The sequence below is a fragment of the Sciurus carolinensis genome, chromosome 11, assembly GCF_902686445.1.
Source record: "Sciurus carolinensis chromosome 11, mSciCar1.2, whole genome shotgun sequence".
Lineage (NCBI taxonomy): Eukaryota > Metazoa > Chordata > Mammalia > Rodentia > Sciuridae > Sciurus > Sciurus carolinensis.
In genome coordinates, this window is record NC_062223.1 from 41,135,870 (window position 1) to 41,154,782 (window position 18,913).

Consider the following 18,913-nt stretch of genomic DNA (forward strand, 5'->3'; position numbering starts at 1 on the left):
AATTATCCAGAATACAAGTAACAATAAATGTTGGCAAGGATGTGGGGAAAAATGTACACTCATACATTGCTACTGGGATGACAAATTGGTACAACCACTATGGAAAGCCGTATGGAGATCCCTCAGAAAACTTTGTAACCACCAGGTGACCCAGTTATCCCAGTTCTCAGTGTACACCCAAAGAACTTAAAACAGTATTCTACAGTGAGGCAATCACATCAATATTCATAGCAGCTCAATTCACAATAGCTAAGCTGTGGAACCAATCTAGGTGCCCTTCAACGGATGAATGGATAAAGAAAATGTGGTATACACAACAGAATATTACTCAGTCATAAAGAAGAATGAAATTATGGAATTCAGTGGTAGGTGAATGGAACTGGAGACTATCATGCTAAGTGAAATAAGCCAATCCCAAATCCAAAAAAAAAACAAAGGCCAAATGTTCTGATTCACAATAGGTGGGGTCAGGGAGGAATGGAGGTTCACTGGATTGGATAGAGGGGCATGGTGGGAAGGGAGGGGTGATGGGAATGGGAAAGACAGTAGAATGAATAGGACATAACTTTCCTGTGTTCATATATGAATACGAAACCAGTGAAACTCCACATCATTACAACCACAAGAATGGGATGTTATACTCCATGTATATATGATATGTCAAAATACTGTCATGTATAACTAAAAAGAATAAAATAAAAAGTAAAAATAAAAATAAAAATAAATCACACTAATAAAAAAATTCTAGAATTATTACCCAGATTAGCTAAGATGCTTTTCCCCTTATTTCTGTCCTTCTCTTATTCCAACCTTCTATGGTTTTCCTGAACACCTCTCTTCCTAACACCTCCTCACCTTCCCTTTCACACTTTTCTCCTTTGTTTTTTTTAAAATGGACCATAATACAGAATAAAAATCTATTTTAACTATGTTTTTTTTAATTTCTGTGATTGCATTTTGTGTGTTGTTTTCTCATTTTAAACGTGTGGCTAAAATTTCTTAGGATACTGAATCATTTTAGACCTTGAACCAAATTGTTTTTATTTATGTGATTGGATATTTAATTTTACTTCTTACCTTATCTAATCTGTATTTTGCTTGGTGTATTTAGAGCACCCACATTAAGGGATTATTAGTAAAGATTCATATCTGATTGTGTATAACTGTTTTCTCTATCTTCCATTTTTTTTCTGTGACTTTCATTCCATTAACAGTCCCCCGCCCCCATCATTTTCCATTTTTTGTCTTCTCTGGCTTGAATTAAGCATTAAATATGATTCCATTTTTCTCAGCATAACAATTTTATTCCCTTAAAAAACACTATTAGGAACTGAATGGACAAAGAAAATATGGCATAGATACACAATGGAGTATTAGCCTCAAAGAAGAATGAAATTATGGCATTTGCTGGTAAATGGATAAAAATGGAGAAGATCTAAGTGACATAAGCCAGACTTGTCAAGCCAAAGGTCAAATGTCATCTCTGATATTCAGAAACTAGTCCAAAATAAGGGGGGAAGGGACAGAGAGATAAGGAAAAGAGGCAGAAGAGTCTGTCAAAATAGAAGAAAGTTTGGTGGACTAGATGAAGGACCTGAGGGGAGAGAGAGGAGACAGGATAAGGGAAGAACAGCAGAATGAATCTGACCTCACTTTCCTATGTGTACATATGACTATACTGCAGTGAATCTCACCATTGTGTACATCCACAAGCCACTAACAACAACTACAGAACAAAACCCCTAGAAATAAGTAAACAGCAAAAAGATGAGTAGAGAGAAGGGAAAAGGGAGAAGGAGGAGGGGAGATAAAAGGAAATTACTTGAGACTGAATTAAAGCAAATTATATCCCATGCTTTTATAATTATGTCAAAATGAATCCTAATGCTTTATCCAACTAAAAAGAGCCAAAAAATAAACTGTTAGGAGTTGTCCTGCGCATTACAAAGTACATCATTTAATTCATCTACATCTCCCATCAAATAAGACTATGCAGCTTCAGGTATACTTCATAAAGGAATACCCATAATCCCCCATCTCTTCCTAATGTCATTACTGTTATTTCCTTTACATATCCATATGCTAGATTATTATTATTTTAAACAGATATTCATCCCTTGAATAAATTAAAAATAAGGCAAATAGCAAATTCTCTTTTACCTTTGCTTATTCCTTAGCTGAAGCGTTTCTTTGCAGGGATACAACTTCCTGACCTGGATCATTTTCCTTCAGTCCAAGGATGACATTTCTTGCAGGGTAGATCTGGAGGCAATGAAATTCCTCTGTTTCTGCTTGTGTGAGACAGGATTTTTCCTTTACTCTTGAAGAATAAATTCACCCAACATAGAACTCTAACTTGGTGAGCATTTTCTTCCAACACTTTAAATATTCTACTCCACTCTTTTCTTGCTTCCATGGTTTCTAATGAGAAATCTGATGTCATTCCTACCCTTGCAAGGAATATCTTTCCTTGGATTTTTTTTTTAAAGGAGTGTCTCTTTGTCTTTACCTTCTTTTGATTTTGAGCACTCTTTCTCAGAAAGTCTGTGTCCTTTGTCAGCTTTTTCAATCTGCATTGTTATTCTGGAGCTCTGAAATGATGGTAAAGCATGGAGACATGTTCTGCAATCTGCTGTTAAATCCCAGACTTTTAGTCAATCTGTGCCTTGGATGGGTCCTTCACCAGTCCTCCATCAGCGGTATAACTTCCCCTTCCACTGGTTAGATGAGAAAAGCAGGCTAGAAGGAACTGGCAGGGAAGCAAGTCCTCACTTGGGGTGGGATAATGCTCTGGTAACGTCTTCCCATGGAGTGTGGGTTTTGGCTGTGGATAACGTTCTGGGGTTATTTTGTAATCTTAACTTTCTCTTTCCTCTGCCAGAGCTGTAAAGGGATCTTTCTCAAATTTTCACCATAAAATCCTGGTTAGATCCTGTAAGGTCAAGTCCATAAAAACATGCCCCTATAATATCATGGCCCCAGGAGTATTTTATTCTCATGACGGTTCACACTCAACCTCCCGTAACTCATCAGCATTATCATTTAAGTGTTTCCATCAGTTTCTACTCCTGGACAACAAATCTCAGCTGTGACTCTGGATGCACCGTTTTCTTTGGATTTTCAGATCATAGCTTGATCTGATAGTTAAATCCTCTAATGGGTTGAAGAAAGCTATTGACTTTCAGTTTGTCTACATTTTTCTTGTAGGAGGGATAAGAGCAATGACTCCCAGGTGCCTTAAATGTTACAACTAACACCAGCATCTTAATTTTATAAAACATATTTTAAATATCTTATTCAATTTAACCTTTGCAATTGAGATAATGATCAATAAAATGAGTTTCATTCTTGCTATGTTTTGCTATATTGATAAGTCAGAAAACTACCACAAATAAATCAAGCCACCAGGGAGAGTAGCATCTTCATCTGATATCCACAGGGCCATTAGCTGTGGAAACTGCCTGGCTTCTATGAAAAAGTTATACGTAAACCACCGATTCCATTAAATCTTTCATCTTCTCATAGATCTATGTTCTTTTGCTAATAAATGAATTTAGATATATCTTGTTGGAAACTATAGTACTAACCCTTCTTCAGTTATCCTCAAAGTGGTGCTTTTCAACTAAGTCTTCCCACCAAAAATCCACCCTAGGTCTATTTCCCTTCATTGCTGATGAAAAGCAGCTGGTTATTATAATAAAATTGGACAATATTTGAAATTATTTGCTCTTCTTGTACATAATTTCCATTCAAGACTATATATGTTATATATGAGGGAAAATCTGGTTTGCACTGAATTTTAATCTACATTGAAAAGTTAACTGGGAAGCAGAGGTTGCAAAAATTTTATTGTTTTCATACCGTGCCTTAAAGTCAGGATAGGGAAGACTACAGAAATGGATGTCTATAAGGAACTAGAGAAAAGTGAAAATTTAAAGGTCTATAAAAGTAGTAAGGTAGATTAAATGGCATGATATTCCTAGTGGGGAAGATGGCTTACCAGAATTGAGACACTTTAATAAGTTCAGTGAACAACTTAATTTTGGAGTAATTTTAAAACCTTCTTGAAAAAGGCAGACAGACCACTTGGTAGGTAAAATATAAAATTGCCTTTGGGTTCCTAGTGACCATAGCATCACGAAGAACTTGGCTGGTGCAAAATCACATTTGAATAAATTTGATTAGTTGACAAATTACCACTTAGGGAAGGGAACAAAATTGCAGACAGGATTTAAACTTTGATGAGTTTCCGAGTCCCCCTAACCAAGAGATTTTATCATTCTGCATATCCATGCCAGTATCCCTTTAGTAGAGAAGCAACAGTGAACATTCTGTACTTCTATATAACCATTCTAGCATTTACCAAACCTTTTGCATACATAGCCTGTTTTATTCCAGGTGCACTCTCAAAAGCTTTAAAGATGGCAAAGCAACTGAAGACAGACCACTTGAATGTTCTGACTGTGTTCATCTGATAAAATAGCAGAGACAAGATTTGAACTTGGGATTCAAGGATATTCCACTTCTTCTTGATCAAGTAATATAATCCCAGTTATATCAGTTCGTCCTTCAAGGGTCCTGATTTTGAATTCTTTCTACAGCAACCGTAAAGACTACACTGAACCAACTATGGAGAGTAAAAATGAATACTTTTTATTTTATTTTATTTTATTTGGTACCAGAAATTGAACCCAAGGGCACTTAACCACTGGGCCACATCCCAAGCCCTTTTCCTTTTAATTTTTCATTTTTTAAATAGGGTCTCAGTAAGTTGCTCAAGGCCTTGATAAGTTGCTGAGGCTGCCTTTGAATGTACTATCCCCTGGCCTCAGCCTCCAGAGTTGCTAGGATTATAGGTGTGAGCCGCCATGCCCAGATAGACACTTTTTTAAAAATACTTTTCCTATCAGTTATTCTGACTAGCAATTGTGGAGGTCTATAATTCCTGCCATGTAGTTATATACTTTCTGTGGACATGGCATTATGAATAATTATAACAATTACTAAAATTTCTTGAAAATGTACATATGCCTGACCTGGTTAGGCCTTTCACATGCATTATCTGAACTGATTCTCATACAGTCATCTATAAAAGGTACCATCATTTCCTCATTTTTACCACCAAAGTCAAGGAAATAGAGAGTAATTTGCACCAAATTACACAATTAAATGTTGGAACAGGAATTCCTGCCCAGGCAATGTAACATTGGAAATTGTTCTCTTTAACATCAAAATTTCAGTAGCTGTTGTGACTATCTTTGCTCTATTTTCCATCAAAGAAGTCACCACTTAACTGGAAACAAAGTCTCCACATCTCAACACAGGCCCAGTGTAATCACTGCCCATTTATTGCAGGATCTGGGCATCACTGCTTGTACAATACCAAAACATCACCATCCCATGTCCTTACTCACTGCTTCAGTCTTGGCTTATCTTTCCCCAACTTTGCTAAACATGGAATAGACCACAAATACTTTGCAGAAAGACATTTGTAAGTCCAGCCTGCCTAGTTCACTGGTTATTAACCCATGGGCTGCACTGGGTCTTGGACACAATTCTAGTTAATGGAGACAGTTTCGTTGCCATATCGCCACATCCGATGGGTAAGAATGGCAACTAAAGTAACCTGGAGAAAATAGGAGCTGTCCAATGACATCTTGGCAGGCATAACTTTCTGTCTTTTCCTTTGCACCTCAACTGAAGAAATCCTTCTAAAATTAAAATCCTAGAAAGAAATATTGTCAGCACTTCTCTAATAAAAACAGTGTTAGTGCCAGCTGGGCTTGCCTTAAAGAGCATCACCCCTCCCAATATATATTTATTGGTCACTGATGGAAGCACATGGCCTTATAAAAACTAGAATAGTTATGCACTAAAATACTGGCAGCTCTTATTCCTGGCTTGTGAGGCAAGCAATTTTTATTTTCTCTTAAGATTCCTATGTATGCTTTACATTTATCCACAAGTCTATATTATCTTGTAATCAGACATATAGAAGGAAGAAAAGTGGATCAGAGGAAGCAGATGAAGGGGGAGGGAAGTAGGGAGGTAAAGGGAAGGTGTTGGGAAAATAAATCAACCAGATTATGCTGTGTGCATGTGTGAATACTGAACAATGAATACCACCTTTAGGTATAATTGTAATGCACCACCTTTCAAAAAACTAATACATAGAAGGGAGAGGAGTAGAGTGGAGGTAGGGGATTAGGGAGGAGTAGAGGGAAAGGGGGAGTGCTGGGGAATGAAATGGAGCAAATTATGTGCATATATGAATATGTCACAATGAACCCATTATGTAGACTTAAAATGCACTGATAATAAAGGAAAATAAGAAAATATCTAGCTTAACCATGATCGAATTGTATAGACCTATCAAAGGAGGAGACTATCCTTTAAGTTTGTAAATTGCATAATATAAATATGTATCAAGAACATATCATGGATTAGATACTGCTAAAACCTAAAGATTAAAAAAAAAATTAGACACTGCTAGTATCTAAGCACGAAAGAGAAAGATGTGGTCTCTACTCTCAATAATCAAGTATAGCAATTCTCATCTAATTTTCTTCCTACTGTTTCTTCTATTTCTATTAATACTACACCATTCACTTATTGTCAGACTTTTAAATTAAAAGCATTTCTGATGTTTCTCAGTCCCTCCTATGGATTCAGTCATGGATTATGTCATATTTACTTTTCCTTCACAGTTTTTCAGAAATCATTTCTCTACTTAATACTTATTCCATTATTACTCATGAGTAATACAATTTTCCAGTTGTAGAATATTTTACTAAAAATATCTAATGGAAATTTTAAAGATCCATTCTAATGTCTTCCTGGGGAAAATAGAACATAGCAAATTTAACCTCCTTAATGCCAACTAATAAGTGGTAACACTAGGTCTTGAAACATTCTTTGTAATTCCATATTTAATAATCTTTTCACTATAGTATTATATTTAGCATATGAAATAATTATAGATTATACTCACAGCTCTTCTCTGGATTATACTAAGACTATGTGGTTTCAGAGCATACCCTGTGTTTTCCTGCTTTTAGTGTTCTCTCAATCTGTTCTAATCAGAATGTTTTTAGAGCTATTCTGTTATCAACTGGACAGATACTACTTAATCTTAAAGATTCAGATCAAATGCCACCTCATCCGCAAAGCTTTCCGTGATTCTCCTACCTAAGAAAATTTATCTTCTAAACTTTCATAGCAATTTCCCTTACCTATCCTAAAACACACTTAATATTCTACCCGGGTTGGCATTACTTTTATATCTTTCCTACTATTTTTGAAGTATTTTGATCAGTAAAATAGTATGTCACAATCTTGAATCTTCCAAGGTCCTCAGGAGCAAGAAAGCCTTATAAATCCAATCACTGAGTTTTAAGACTTAAACATCATGAATCACTTTATCTGAGGTGTCTAGTTTGAAAACAATTGTCAGCAATATCTTTATCCTGACTAACATCAGTTGGGTAAAGTCTCAATGCTTAACAATCACGTGGAAACCCACAACAAAAACAAATACATCGAGAGAGCAAAGTGCCCAGGGTAGGCAGGGTTAGCTTGTTAACATTGACCATCACACAATAATACCTGGGCCACCCATACTCTGTCTGAAATGTGATAAGAAACACTCTTGCCTCTCTTCTCTCCTGCTGTATTTACAATGTTCCTTCAGATCCTCCATCCATAAGAATACAAAAAATGGCTGATAGAGTCGCTCCTTGGAAATTAAACTTAGGGTCACCTGGGTACTTCTACAGTGCGCTTCGGTGACATTTTCTGTGAGTTATAAATGTTGATTACAGATGTCATTTTTCAGAGATGGAAACAGACCTGGGAAGCCACCACTGCTGCAAATCATTCACTAATTTTGTAGACTTGTTTATCTCACTTGAAATAATCGAGGGTGAAAAGAATCAGTATTTTTTATTCAGAGAAATTGCAAAGGAAAAAAATGTATATAGCATACAGTGAGCCCAATCCATGTTACTCTTGACAAAATTTTATAATGGAATCTGCCAACAAACAACGGGAACTGAGGAGCGTAAGCTGAACACACTGAGAAATGGTACACAAAGAACTCTTTAAATATGTTAAAGTTCAGCAGAAATGAAATTCGGAATGGATTCTCAACATTTTAAACTCTCTAGAGCGTACAATATCTTTACTCGTGAGCTACCTGAACACATGAGAGAAAGAGAGAGCGAATCAGACACCTGAAGATATACAGAGAAGGAAGGTCAAGATGATAACGACAGGGCCACAGATAACACAGGGTATACAAATCTGTCATTTTGCTGATACAGGAAGCAGTAACAGTGCTCAGACTTGGTTATTTCCAAGGAATTATGCTTATAATCTACCACCTATCTATGTATGGAGATTCCTTGTGCAAGGAAATTATCCAGAGTCTATCAGGTGCTACTTTAAGTCTCTTTAAGGAGCCATAGACAAGGTGATTCCATTTCTCATCATCTTCTCACTGTGATTTGTTCTGAGATACCCTGAAGAGTTCACAAAGCAGAATTATTTAATGAAATTTCACTCAGATGAATTTTGTTACAAGCATGTGGGAATAAAATAACAATAATGCTTTGTTTGCACTAAAGAGGCCTCGGTAGTCCAAGACAGTTCCCTGACTTGAAATTTATTTGAGCCCACAACCCAAGTCCAAGTTTATCTTTACTTTCTAGGCTGGGATGAAAGTAATCTTTGATAAGGAATCGAAAGTTTGAATTAGTACTTTGTCTCTGTTATTCAAGTTAAGGTGACTTATAGAGCAGTCAATATATGAAATCGCCATTGCATCCCTTAATTCGCATTTCCATAAGAAATTCCCCTATTGGAAATTTCTACAGATGATTGGAAATGAGAACCTATAAAAACAAGCCAGAGATGGTCTAAATGAGCAAACCTTGATTGCTTCATATAATTTAGGGACACCAGCAGGAAACAAAAATCTACCTTGGTGGTAGGATAGCAGACAAGGCACCTGAAGACTTTTGGACTTGTTCTATAATATAACTCAACAGAGTAGTGAGAACATATTAGAATTTAAAAGGAAAACAATTCTGTTTTTTTTTTTTTTTTGCATTGAAGGGAAGAAAATCTTTTTAACATAGAAAATGACTTATTAGATATTTCTCTTGGTTAAATACAAACTACAGATTTGCCAAAAGAAGACAGGGTTATGACTTTGGACCATAACATCCCATTTGATAGATTTTGATTAATAGAAGTGACTTAAAGGAAGACTCAAAATTCTGCCTTCAAGAGGTATCCCATCAGATGAACAAAAACCTTCAAAGATTTAAATATGCTAGTGGATATTTTATATGAACTCACCCAAAGCAGTGCTTTAATCTCATTTTTTTTTTTGCTAATAAAATAAAAGTCCTTGCTGTGCTCAAAGGATCAGATCAAATTCCAAGGATTAAGATTTAAATGAGTAGGCAATCAAAACAGGCCTCTGACAGGGGTTTAAAATGGCAAAGAAGTTGGATACATTAGGATTGAAAATAAACGTTTAAACATACTAATACTTAATTCTTCCTTCAAAATGGCTCTGAACTTATAAGGCTATACAACTCTCTATGAGAATAAAGTGATTGGAGTTCTCCTGATCCACACAGTTGAATGTCAGTGAGAAAATACAGGAGTAGTCGCTCTCCTGGTTGACTCTCTCATTTTCATTGCAAGCACGATTTTCAGGGTACAGTAAAAGTGCTATAAACCAGCAAGTGGGAAGGCCTTGGAACTAGTTAATTGAATTCCATGACTAAGGAACAGATGACTGACTAAGGTGTTTGAATTTTCTTTTACAAGATACACTACAAATAAAAAAAAAAATTAGCCCATTTCCCAGTCTTACTGAAAGGATGTAATAATCAGCTCTGCTGGCTGATGGTAATAATAAAAAGCTAATAATTCTTCAATGACCTTGAGTAGAGACACTGCACATCAGCTTTACTCTTTGTTATCTAGGAGTACAATTTTGACATTTGAATCATAGGACATCGCTCTCTTTCTGTTTTATCTAAGGCATTCCCCTAGGAATCTTTTGTTAACCAATATCGTATATCAATTTATTTTCTTGTTGTCTTCTTTTATTGTTGTTGTTACTAGAATAATTTGGTAATTGAAAGTTCTAGATGACTTCCAATTAGCCAAAGGTCTACTATATAATCCCCTGGAATTGATAAAGATATAATCAGTGGCATAAACAAAGAAATAAAAAACTTCTTCAGAAGTGGTTTTATTTCAGATGATCTAATGCTGACCTTGAATTGAATCCTTCCACTATTGTTAGGCATGAATTTAGATTAGGTACAAAGCAGAATCTGAAAGTTTTATTCCATTTGTTACTAGGTTTTATAAAATGAGGAAGGAATATGGAATAAAAATCAAATATTTGCTGTCTTCTATCTTGAAAAATGATGTGTGTAAAAGTCAAGGAAAATCCAGGAAAAAGAAGGTTTTATGTTTGTACTAATCCAGTCCTAGAATATATAAAACAATAATGATTTATATTGCCATGACGTCACATTTGAGACAGACTAGATGAGAAGGCTGAGGGAAGGGTCTCTGTAGTTTCTTGACAGGAGACATGGTAGCCTCATACAGCTGTGTGCCAGGAGAGACTCCAGGGCTTGACAACACACCACCTGAGATGGGCATCCTTGTACCTACCTCTGTACCCTCCTTCAAGAGTAGCCATCTGGGCTTTCTTTGGGAAAAGCACTACTCTTTCCTGTTTTTTAAAAAACTATTTTTTTTTTTTAGTTGTAAATGGACACAAAACCTTTATTTTACATTTATGTGGTGCTGAGGATTGAACCCAGTGCCTCACACATGGGATTCGAGTGCTGTACCACTGAGCCACAATCCAGCCCTACTCTTTCCTTTTTAATCCTTAAGAAGCTAGTCTACCTAAGCCTCAAGGGATGAAAGCTATGACTAGGCCATGCCTAACATCCCTGTGCTGAAAACCAGGAATGACAACACATAAGGTATCTGAATAACGAGAATATATGGTTATTAAAGTGTTTTCAGATTTTCATGTACCACTCTACCAATAACATTTTTTTCTTGTTCTTTTCTTGGTGCTGGGAATGGAACTTAGGCCCTCACACATACTACCACAGAGATGTCCCTCCAGCCCCTCCACCAACATTTGTGGAGCTGGTATTTACATGTATTTCCATCATGTCTCTATTCATTTGTTCTGATTAATTATGAAGTGTCCCCTAAAAGCTCATGTGTGAAACAATGCGATCAATTTTAAGGGGTAAAATAATTGGGTTATGAGAGTCTTAACCTCATCAGCACATTAATCCAGTTGCATAGATTACCTGGTGACTATAGGCAGGTGGGGTACGACTGGAGGAAGTAGGTCATTGGGGGTGTCCCTTAGGAATTTATATTTTGTCCCTGGTGAGTGAAACATGCTCTCTGCTTTCTGATTGATATGTCTTGAGCTACCTTCTCCCACCACAGCCTTCCACCATGATGTTCTGCCTCACCTCAGGCCCAGAGCTATAGAGTTGGCTTTCCATGGACTGAAACTCTAAAACCATGATCCAAAATAAAGTTTTGCTCCTCTAAAATTGTTATTGTCAGGTCATTGAATCAGAGTGGCGAAAGAGCTTATACGCTATCTAAATTACCTGGTCTTCTTCACACTGCTGCTCAGAAAGAAGTCCTGAAGTTGGGAATCCTGGACTAGGAAAAAAATATTCTTTTCTGCTGGGCACAGTAGCACATGCTTGTAAACTGAGCTACTTAGGAGGTTGAGGCAGGAGGATCATGACCAGCCTCAAAAATTTAGTGAGACCCTGTCTCAGAATTTAAAAAAAGATGAAAAAGGCTGAGAATGTAGCTCAATGGTAGAGCACTTGCCTAGCATGCACAAGGCCCTGGGTTTAATCTCAATTCAAAAAAAAAAAAAAAACAGATATTCTATCCAGATGATCTGAATAGGGATTGGAAGCAATCTAGGAGGTGTGGTGTGTGGGGAGCCATCCAGGCCTAGCAGGATCAGACTTGGATAAGCCCTGGGATACAGAGGTTTGATCCCAGGAACTGACAGTAATGGGGGATTGTTTCAGAGAGCCTAGGAGTAGGTGGTCCTGTATGGAGTGGTTCGCTATCTGATTATATGCTAGTTCCCTTAAGCAAATGGTTTCCCTTACTCTACCCTATCCTGTTCCTCACAGAAGAAACCCCCCTGGTCTGGGCCCCTTTACCTGTGTGATTATAAATAAAGGTGAAGGTGGGGTTCTCCATCTTGTTGGAGGCCAGATCTGGTATGGCCCAATCCACCACACCCCCTTCCATTTGAAAAGAGTATTGACTCTTGTGTGTTTATTGATTAGATAAGTTTATTAGAAATTAATTGATTTATCACTGGTACCATCATCCTCTGGCAGTTAACTCTTCCCTCATCCACGCTGGACATGGCTGAAACCCCATAATGGTGCTTAATACACCCCTACCTTCATTCTACCGGGTTGGGTCCAAAAGAAGAGATGGTAAAACCTGTACTCAACAAGTGGAGTGACGCACTCTTGACAGTGATGACATCTTCAATTGTCTTCACCGTCATAGCAGGAGAAATAAAACGTGCCCTCCACCAGTGCTTCCAGCTAGCATGTACTTGCAGTGTTGGCCAATATAGCATGACAAGAAAAAAAAAAAAACAGCAAAAATATGTATTTGGAAAGGAGGACACAAAACTGCCTTTTATGTTGGGCACAATCATGTACAGAGGAAATCCAAACACGCAAATTATCAAACTAGTCAAAGAAGTCAGGAGGGTTGTTGAATATTAATTCAGTGCAAAAAATCCTGACATTTCCTTAAATCAAAATTTAAAATGTATAATGTTAAAATGTAATTTACAATAGCAGTGACAACTATAAAGTATCTAGCCTATTACAAAACAAGTGGAAAAAAATGTAGAGTTGTCCCTCAGTATCAGTGGAAGATTGTTTCCAGGACCCACTGAGGATACCAAAATCTAAGGATGTGTGAATCCCTTATTAAAAATGGGGGAGGAGGGACAGTATTTGCATATAACCTAATCATGTTCTCTTGTAGACTGTAAATAATTTCTAGATTATATTTGATACTTATGACATGTAAATGCTACATAAACAGTCATACTGTATTGTTTAGGGAATAATGCCAAGGAAAAAAGTCTGTACAGGTACATGTTTTTCTGCACATTTTTCCATGGAGATACATCCCCAGTTCTTTTTTGTTTGTTTGTTTTTTGAGACACAAACTCTCTAAGCTGCTCAGGCTGGCATCAAACCTTGGATCTTCCTGCCTCCGTCTCCCAAGTCACTGCAATTACAGGTGTGTGCCACTGGTTTGGTTTAACATATGTTTCTTAATGTGCCATCAGAAATGATCACATGTAACTTATTTGTTGGTTTTATTCCTAAAATATATCAGAGCTAAGAAATAAAGAGAATCTAGAAACCAGGATGGAGAACTTTTGCCTTCATAATCAACTACATTTACTTTCCTCCAAAAAAAAAAAAAAAATATATATATATATAATGGGTTAAAATCCACTCTTCTTCCTTTTTTTTCCCAGCCAGAATATCACCCTTGGACTATTGATACAGATATTCTAGTCCTACTAGAAGCTGAGGCAGAGAGATAGAAAATATGGGAAACTGGCAAGAAGCGATTAAGAGGAGATACCTAGGAAAATACCAGTAACTTACAGATTCTGTAAGGGAGAAAAATTCTAACTTATGAAAAACCACCACAAAAAAACCAGTTTGAGCAGTGAGCAGAAGAGGAGCATAGGTTGATTGCTAGTTGATACAGGAGGTGACTTCAAACCAGGCTCCTCCCCTATCTCATTGTCTATTCCTCTAGCAACTGTGGTTCGTGCAATTAAAATACTTATACTCCCTGATTACTGTCTGTTTCCATAACAGACTTGGAATGATACCGTGGAGCTACAAAATTACCTAAGTTTTAAATAGAACAGAAGTTTTTTATGTTGTTGTTTTTAAAACAATAATAGAATTTAGATCCTTGTCACAGACTAGGTTCTCTGAAATCAGATGCTAGGAAATGTATGGTGTACAGAACATGTGTGAGGAATCAACATGGGGGAAGGAAAGAGAAAGAAAACAGGACAGGACAGGAGAAGATACTGAACTGTGATACAGCACCTACCAAGTCCTTGGCCGCTAGGCAGGGTTCTGAAGGTTTAGGCTCATCAGTGTGAGGCAGGGAGTTCTGAAGGTTTAGGCTCATCAGTTTGGACACAAGCTAATGAAAAATACCTGACCTTACTCTCTCTGCAGGCTACATCCCTCTATTCACTAGCTGCAGGGAACCTGGGAAAGACACACTTTCAGGTAGCAGAGCTCTCTGAAGCTAAGACCACCCCTCAAGAAACTGGCAGCTGGAAACTCTCTGCCAACCTTACTCTCAGTAACTGAGGAAATGCATTCTTCCTTGAAGGAGATCTCAGGCCCCACAATCCTCATCTGAGCTCTTTTAAGAATCTCTGAAATCTCTGTGGCTCTTGGAGAGTCATTTAATAATCTGTGCCTCAATTTCTTAATTTATTCAATGAAGTAATTAGACTGGTTGATTTTCTAAGTTCATAAAGGCTTTAAGATTATTTGCCTTAGTACAACTGCTATGGAAATCAGTTCAGAGGTTCCTCAAAAGGCCAGGCATGGAACCACCATATGACCCAGCTATACCACTCCTTGGTATTTACCCTGAAGAATTAAAGGCATCTTACTACAAAGATACATGCATAGACATGTTTATAGCAGCACAATTCACAATAGTCAAACTATGGAATCAGCCTAGGTGTCCATTAATGATGGAAGTGTAATGTATATGCACAATGGAGTTTTATTCAGCCATGAAGAAAAATGAAATTATGGCATTTGCAGGAAAATGCATGGAACTAGAGACCATTATGTTAAGTGAAATAAGTCAAACTCAGAGGGTCAAGGGTCATATTTTTCTCTCATATGCAGAAGCTAGAGAAGAAAAAGGAAAATAAAGGTAGAGATGAATCTCCTAAAAATCAAAGGGAAATCAGTAGAGAAAAGTGACCAAGGGCTGATAGGGAGGGAGGGGGAAATGGTGGGGATTGATATTGATCAAATTCTATTGTTATATTGTGTGCATATATGAATATGGAACAACAAATCCCATCAATATGTAAAACTGTAATGCACCAATAAAAAATCTGGAAATAAAAATAAAAATAATAATTACTTTGTGCTCCCTCTTGAAGTAGGACAAATTTATTAATTTTTTTAACTGCAACGATTGCCAGAAGGCATATACACATAAGTTTATCTTCTATGAGAGGATTCATCAGTCTGTACCTCTAAATTATGTAATTATGAAACTAAAATTTAAGGATAATAACAACAATAGCTGCTATTCTTTATTAAACAGTTTCTACATGTCAGGCTTTTTGCCAATCACTCGAATTATGACATTTCATTGAATACTCATAATTCCACTTCACAGTATTTTCAATGTCTTTTTGTAGACCACTGGGTAAGTTTTACAGTGGTAAGTCAGCTGAGAAAGGTCACCATATATTTAATTTGTTAAAGAAACAGTTTCAACATAACCCTTGCTGATTCCAGAACCCACACTCTCAACAACAGTACCATCCATGAGTGCATATTCTTTCTTCATAGCAAGAGAGGTGTTTAGGTTCATTTTAAAGCCCTCCAGAAAACTGCAATCTTGACATTTTGGTTACCATCATGATTTTTATACTGTGATGATCCATTAAAACCCCCTCTTCTGATTATTCTTCTCAACATTTTTGAGATAATCTGTTATGCTAAGCAGGCAGATTTTGTACCTCCTCCTTTATCTGACACCTGGAAGATACTATCAATATGAGTTTCTGGAAAGTTTTGATTTAAAATACAACTATATGCCTGCCATTGATTCTGTAGATTGTGTGTTAAAACCTCTGCTGATAAACCAAAAATTTTAAAGGACATCTTAGAATCAGGATTGCTGATGAAAGAGGTGGTCTTCCTGTCTGGGTTCCTTTCTGAAGCCTCAGTTCTGATCTCTGCTCCCTGCTTTATGTTATAAGGGAACCACTTGGATTGTATCTACTTTAAAATGATTCTTTCTATTAAATGATGTTAGCAGTCATGCTTAATGTCACCACCTGTGACTTGGGTCAGGGTAAAGTGATCCAGGATGTATTCATATTCAAGTTGAACTCAGGCTCCCCTGACTTTAGAATATAGGAGTCACAGAAACAGGTAAGTGTTTGGAGTTAAGTCTTTTAAATTGAAACACTCTACAAAGAAGGTCCACTAACTCGTACTACCAAAGTCATCGATCCAGTCTGGTTTTCAGTCCTTTCTGAGTCTTTAAGTTAACTTTTTCCTATGCTTATTTAATCTAACTGAAATAATCATCAATCACTTCTTCTTATCCCTCATTTCTCTGCAAAGTACAAGTATTAAAAGCATTGCCTGTGTATTAATTTAATTAATCATTAGAATACATTAAGCGGGTTTGTTGTGCTTTAGATAGGAGGTGTCCCACCAAAGCACACGTGTGAGACAATGCAAGAATTTTCAGATGAGAAATGACTGAGTTAGGAGACTCTTAACCTAATCAGTACATCAATCCACTGATATGGATTAACAGGTGGTAACAGATCAGTGGGTGCATGCCTTTGGGATTTATATTTTCTCCCTCCTGCCTGGATTTCTCTCTGCTTCCTGATTGTCATGTCCTGAGCTGCTTTCTTCCTCCACACCCCTTCCCTATGATGTTCTGCCATCTCGGATCCAGAGCAATGAAGTCAGCCATCTGTGGACTGAAACCTCTGAAACAGTGAGCCCCCAAATAAAATTTTCCTCCTCTATGTTGTTCTCTTGGTCACAGCAGTCAAAAAAAATAAAAATAAAAATAAGGTTAAAACACTGGGTGAGATTTACTTCATATGTAAACTGAGGCTAGAAAGCACCCCATACTTCACATATAATAATCAGATTAAAAATTCATTGTGGACTATCTGCAACCTAAATCTTGGCCATTCATGCAGATAACCAAGCTTAACTTTTCCTGGAATAATTGGTGATCTGCCAGAAATACCTTGGCAAGAAGATTTATGTTTCAGGGCTGTTTCATTTTGAGTCCTTTAAACGTTCTTTAAAACACCACCTTGCTTTAGTGATAAACATTTAGTAGTTAATAGATTTTATTATCAGTACAAAACCTCTTCCTCTCCATGCTTTGCTGTATCAAAGTGAAGCCTCCCCCATTCTTTCAGCCCTTTCCTGACAGGACTATGTTATTTATCTGTCAAGATTGTCCTTGGAAAAGATGCTGGAAGTACAGGAACAAGAATGGATTGCCGCTGCCACTAAGACTTCTTCAGCTTTATGCTTGTGGGAGATATCTGGACTAATAGGAATCCATTCCTCATTAGAAGGTTCCAGATACCTGGTAGAATATAAGTGCTAAGGAGTCAATTTTATTTTCTTTCATGAAAGTTGAGGTGCAAGACCCTCAAATGTTTCCCCTAAGTGTGATTGTTATTTCAAAAGGAAGGAAATAGGATTCCAGGGGAACAAATAACCAAGAAAATTAACAAAGGATGTGGACATGATTTTCCAACTTCAGAGCTCATAAGAATCACCAGAGATGATCATTTAAAATGTAGATGCCTCATCCTTACCTTCTAACTCAGTAAGTTGAGAGAAAAACCTTTAAGACCAACTTTTAATACACACTCCCAAATGATACCAAGAAAAGTGGCCTGAATATCATATTCAAGAAAACATTCACGTGGGATCCAGGATCTCCTCTCTGAGGAAGATGATTTAACTTAAGATTCAAATGCTGAGTACATATAGCCAAACTGGTGGGGATGAGGTATGTACTAGGAGTTTTAAGAGGACAGAAACTGAGGAAAAGAACTAAAAAAATAAGAGAGACAGAGAGAGAGAGGTAGGGGGAGAGAGAGAAAGAGAGAGAGAGAGAAAGTGGGGGAGAGAGAGAGATATGAGAGAGAGGGAGAAAGAGAGAGAGAGAGAAAAGAAAAGTAATGCCCTTAGGAAGTTTGGATAGTAGGTAAGGGTAAGAGGAAAATTAAAAGATCATTGGAAAGGAGTGAGTGGCAGTTTAAGAGCAGAGGCCATTAACCTCAGGTCAATGGAAAGCCCTAGAAGGCTTTGGACCTGATAACTACACCCTGCCCCAGCTTCTTCATCTGTAATTCCACCCACGTTACAGATTCTGTAAGGATTAAAGTGAGCAGTACCTGACCTATAACACTTAGTGTTATACATTCATGGTGATAAGTTTGAAACTTGGATTGTTTTAAAAGTCTGAGATAGAGCTAGGATGAAGTTCAAATTAAACGAAAGACTGAACAAATTATGGAGCCAGCAGAAATCCAAGCAACTCGGGAGTCTGGAGAAGTAGGGTGTGAAGCAGTAATGCAGATGCCAAGAAAATTCACACTATTTAAAGAAACAGAAGGTTTCATGGGATGAGCAGACATTTCTCAGACTACAAGTACATGAGAGCAAGACACAGGGCCAGAAATAATTTACTACGAAAACTGGCACGGTAGGCACTTTTTAATTAGCAGAATTAGGAGAGTCCTTAAAGCTGGCTTTGTGAGAAGAGTTTAATTACTGTCTTTGAAACTACAACCCATAAGTCAGGAAGAGGTAGCTCAGCAAGAATGGGGCTTTCAGTTTGGGCCTGATTCTTAGCAAGGTTGTGTTAAGCCATATAATGCCAGCTAATCCTTGAATGTGAGCTAAGATTTCTTATCATCACTTCTCCTCAGGTGAATCCCAGGAGAATGCACATTAGAACTTCTGGCCACCTGCATCCTCTCGCT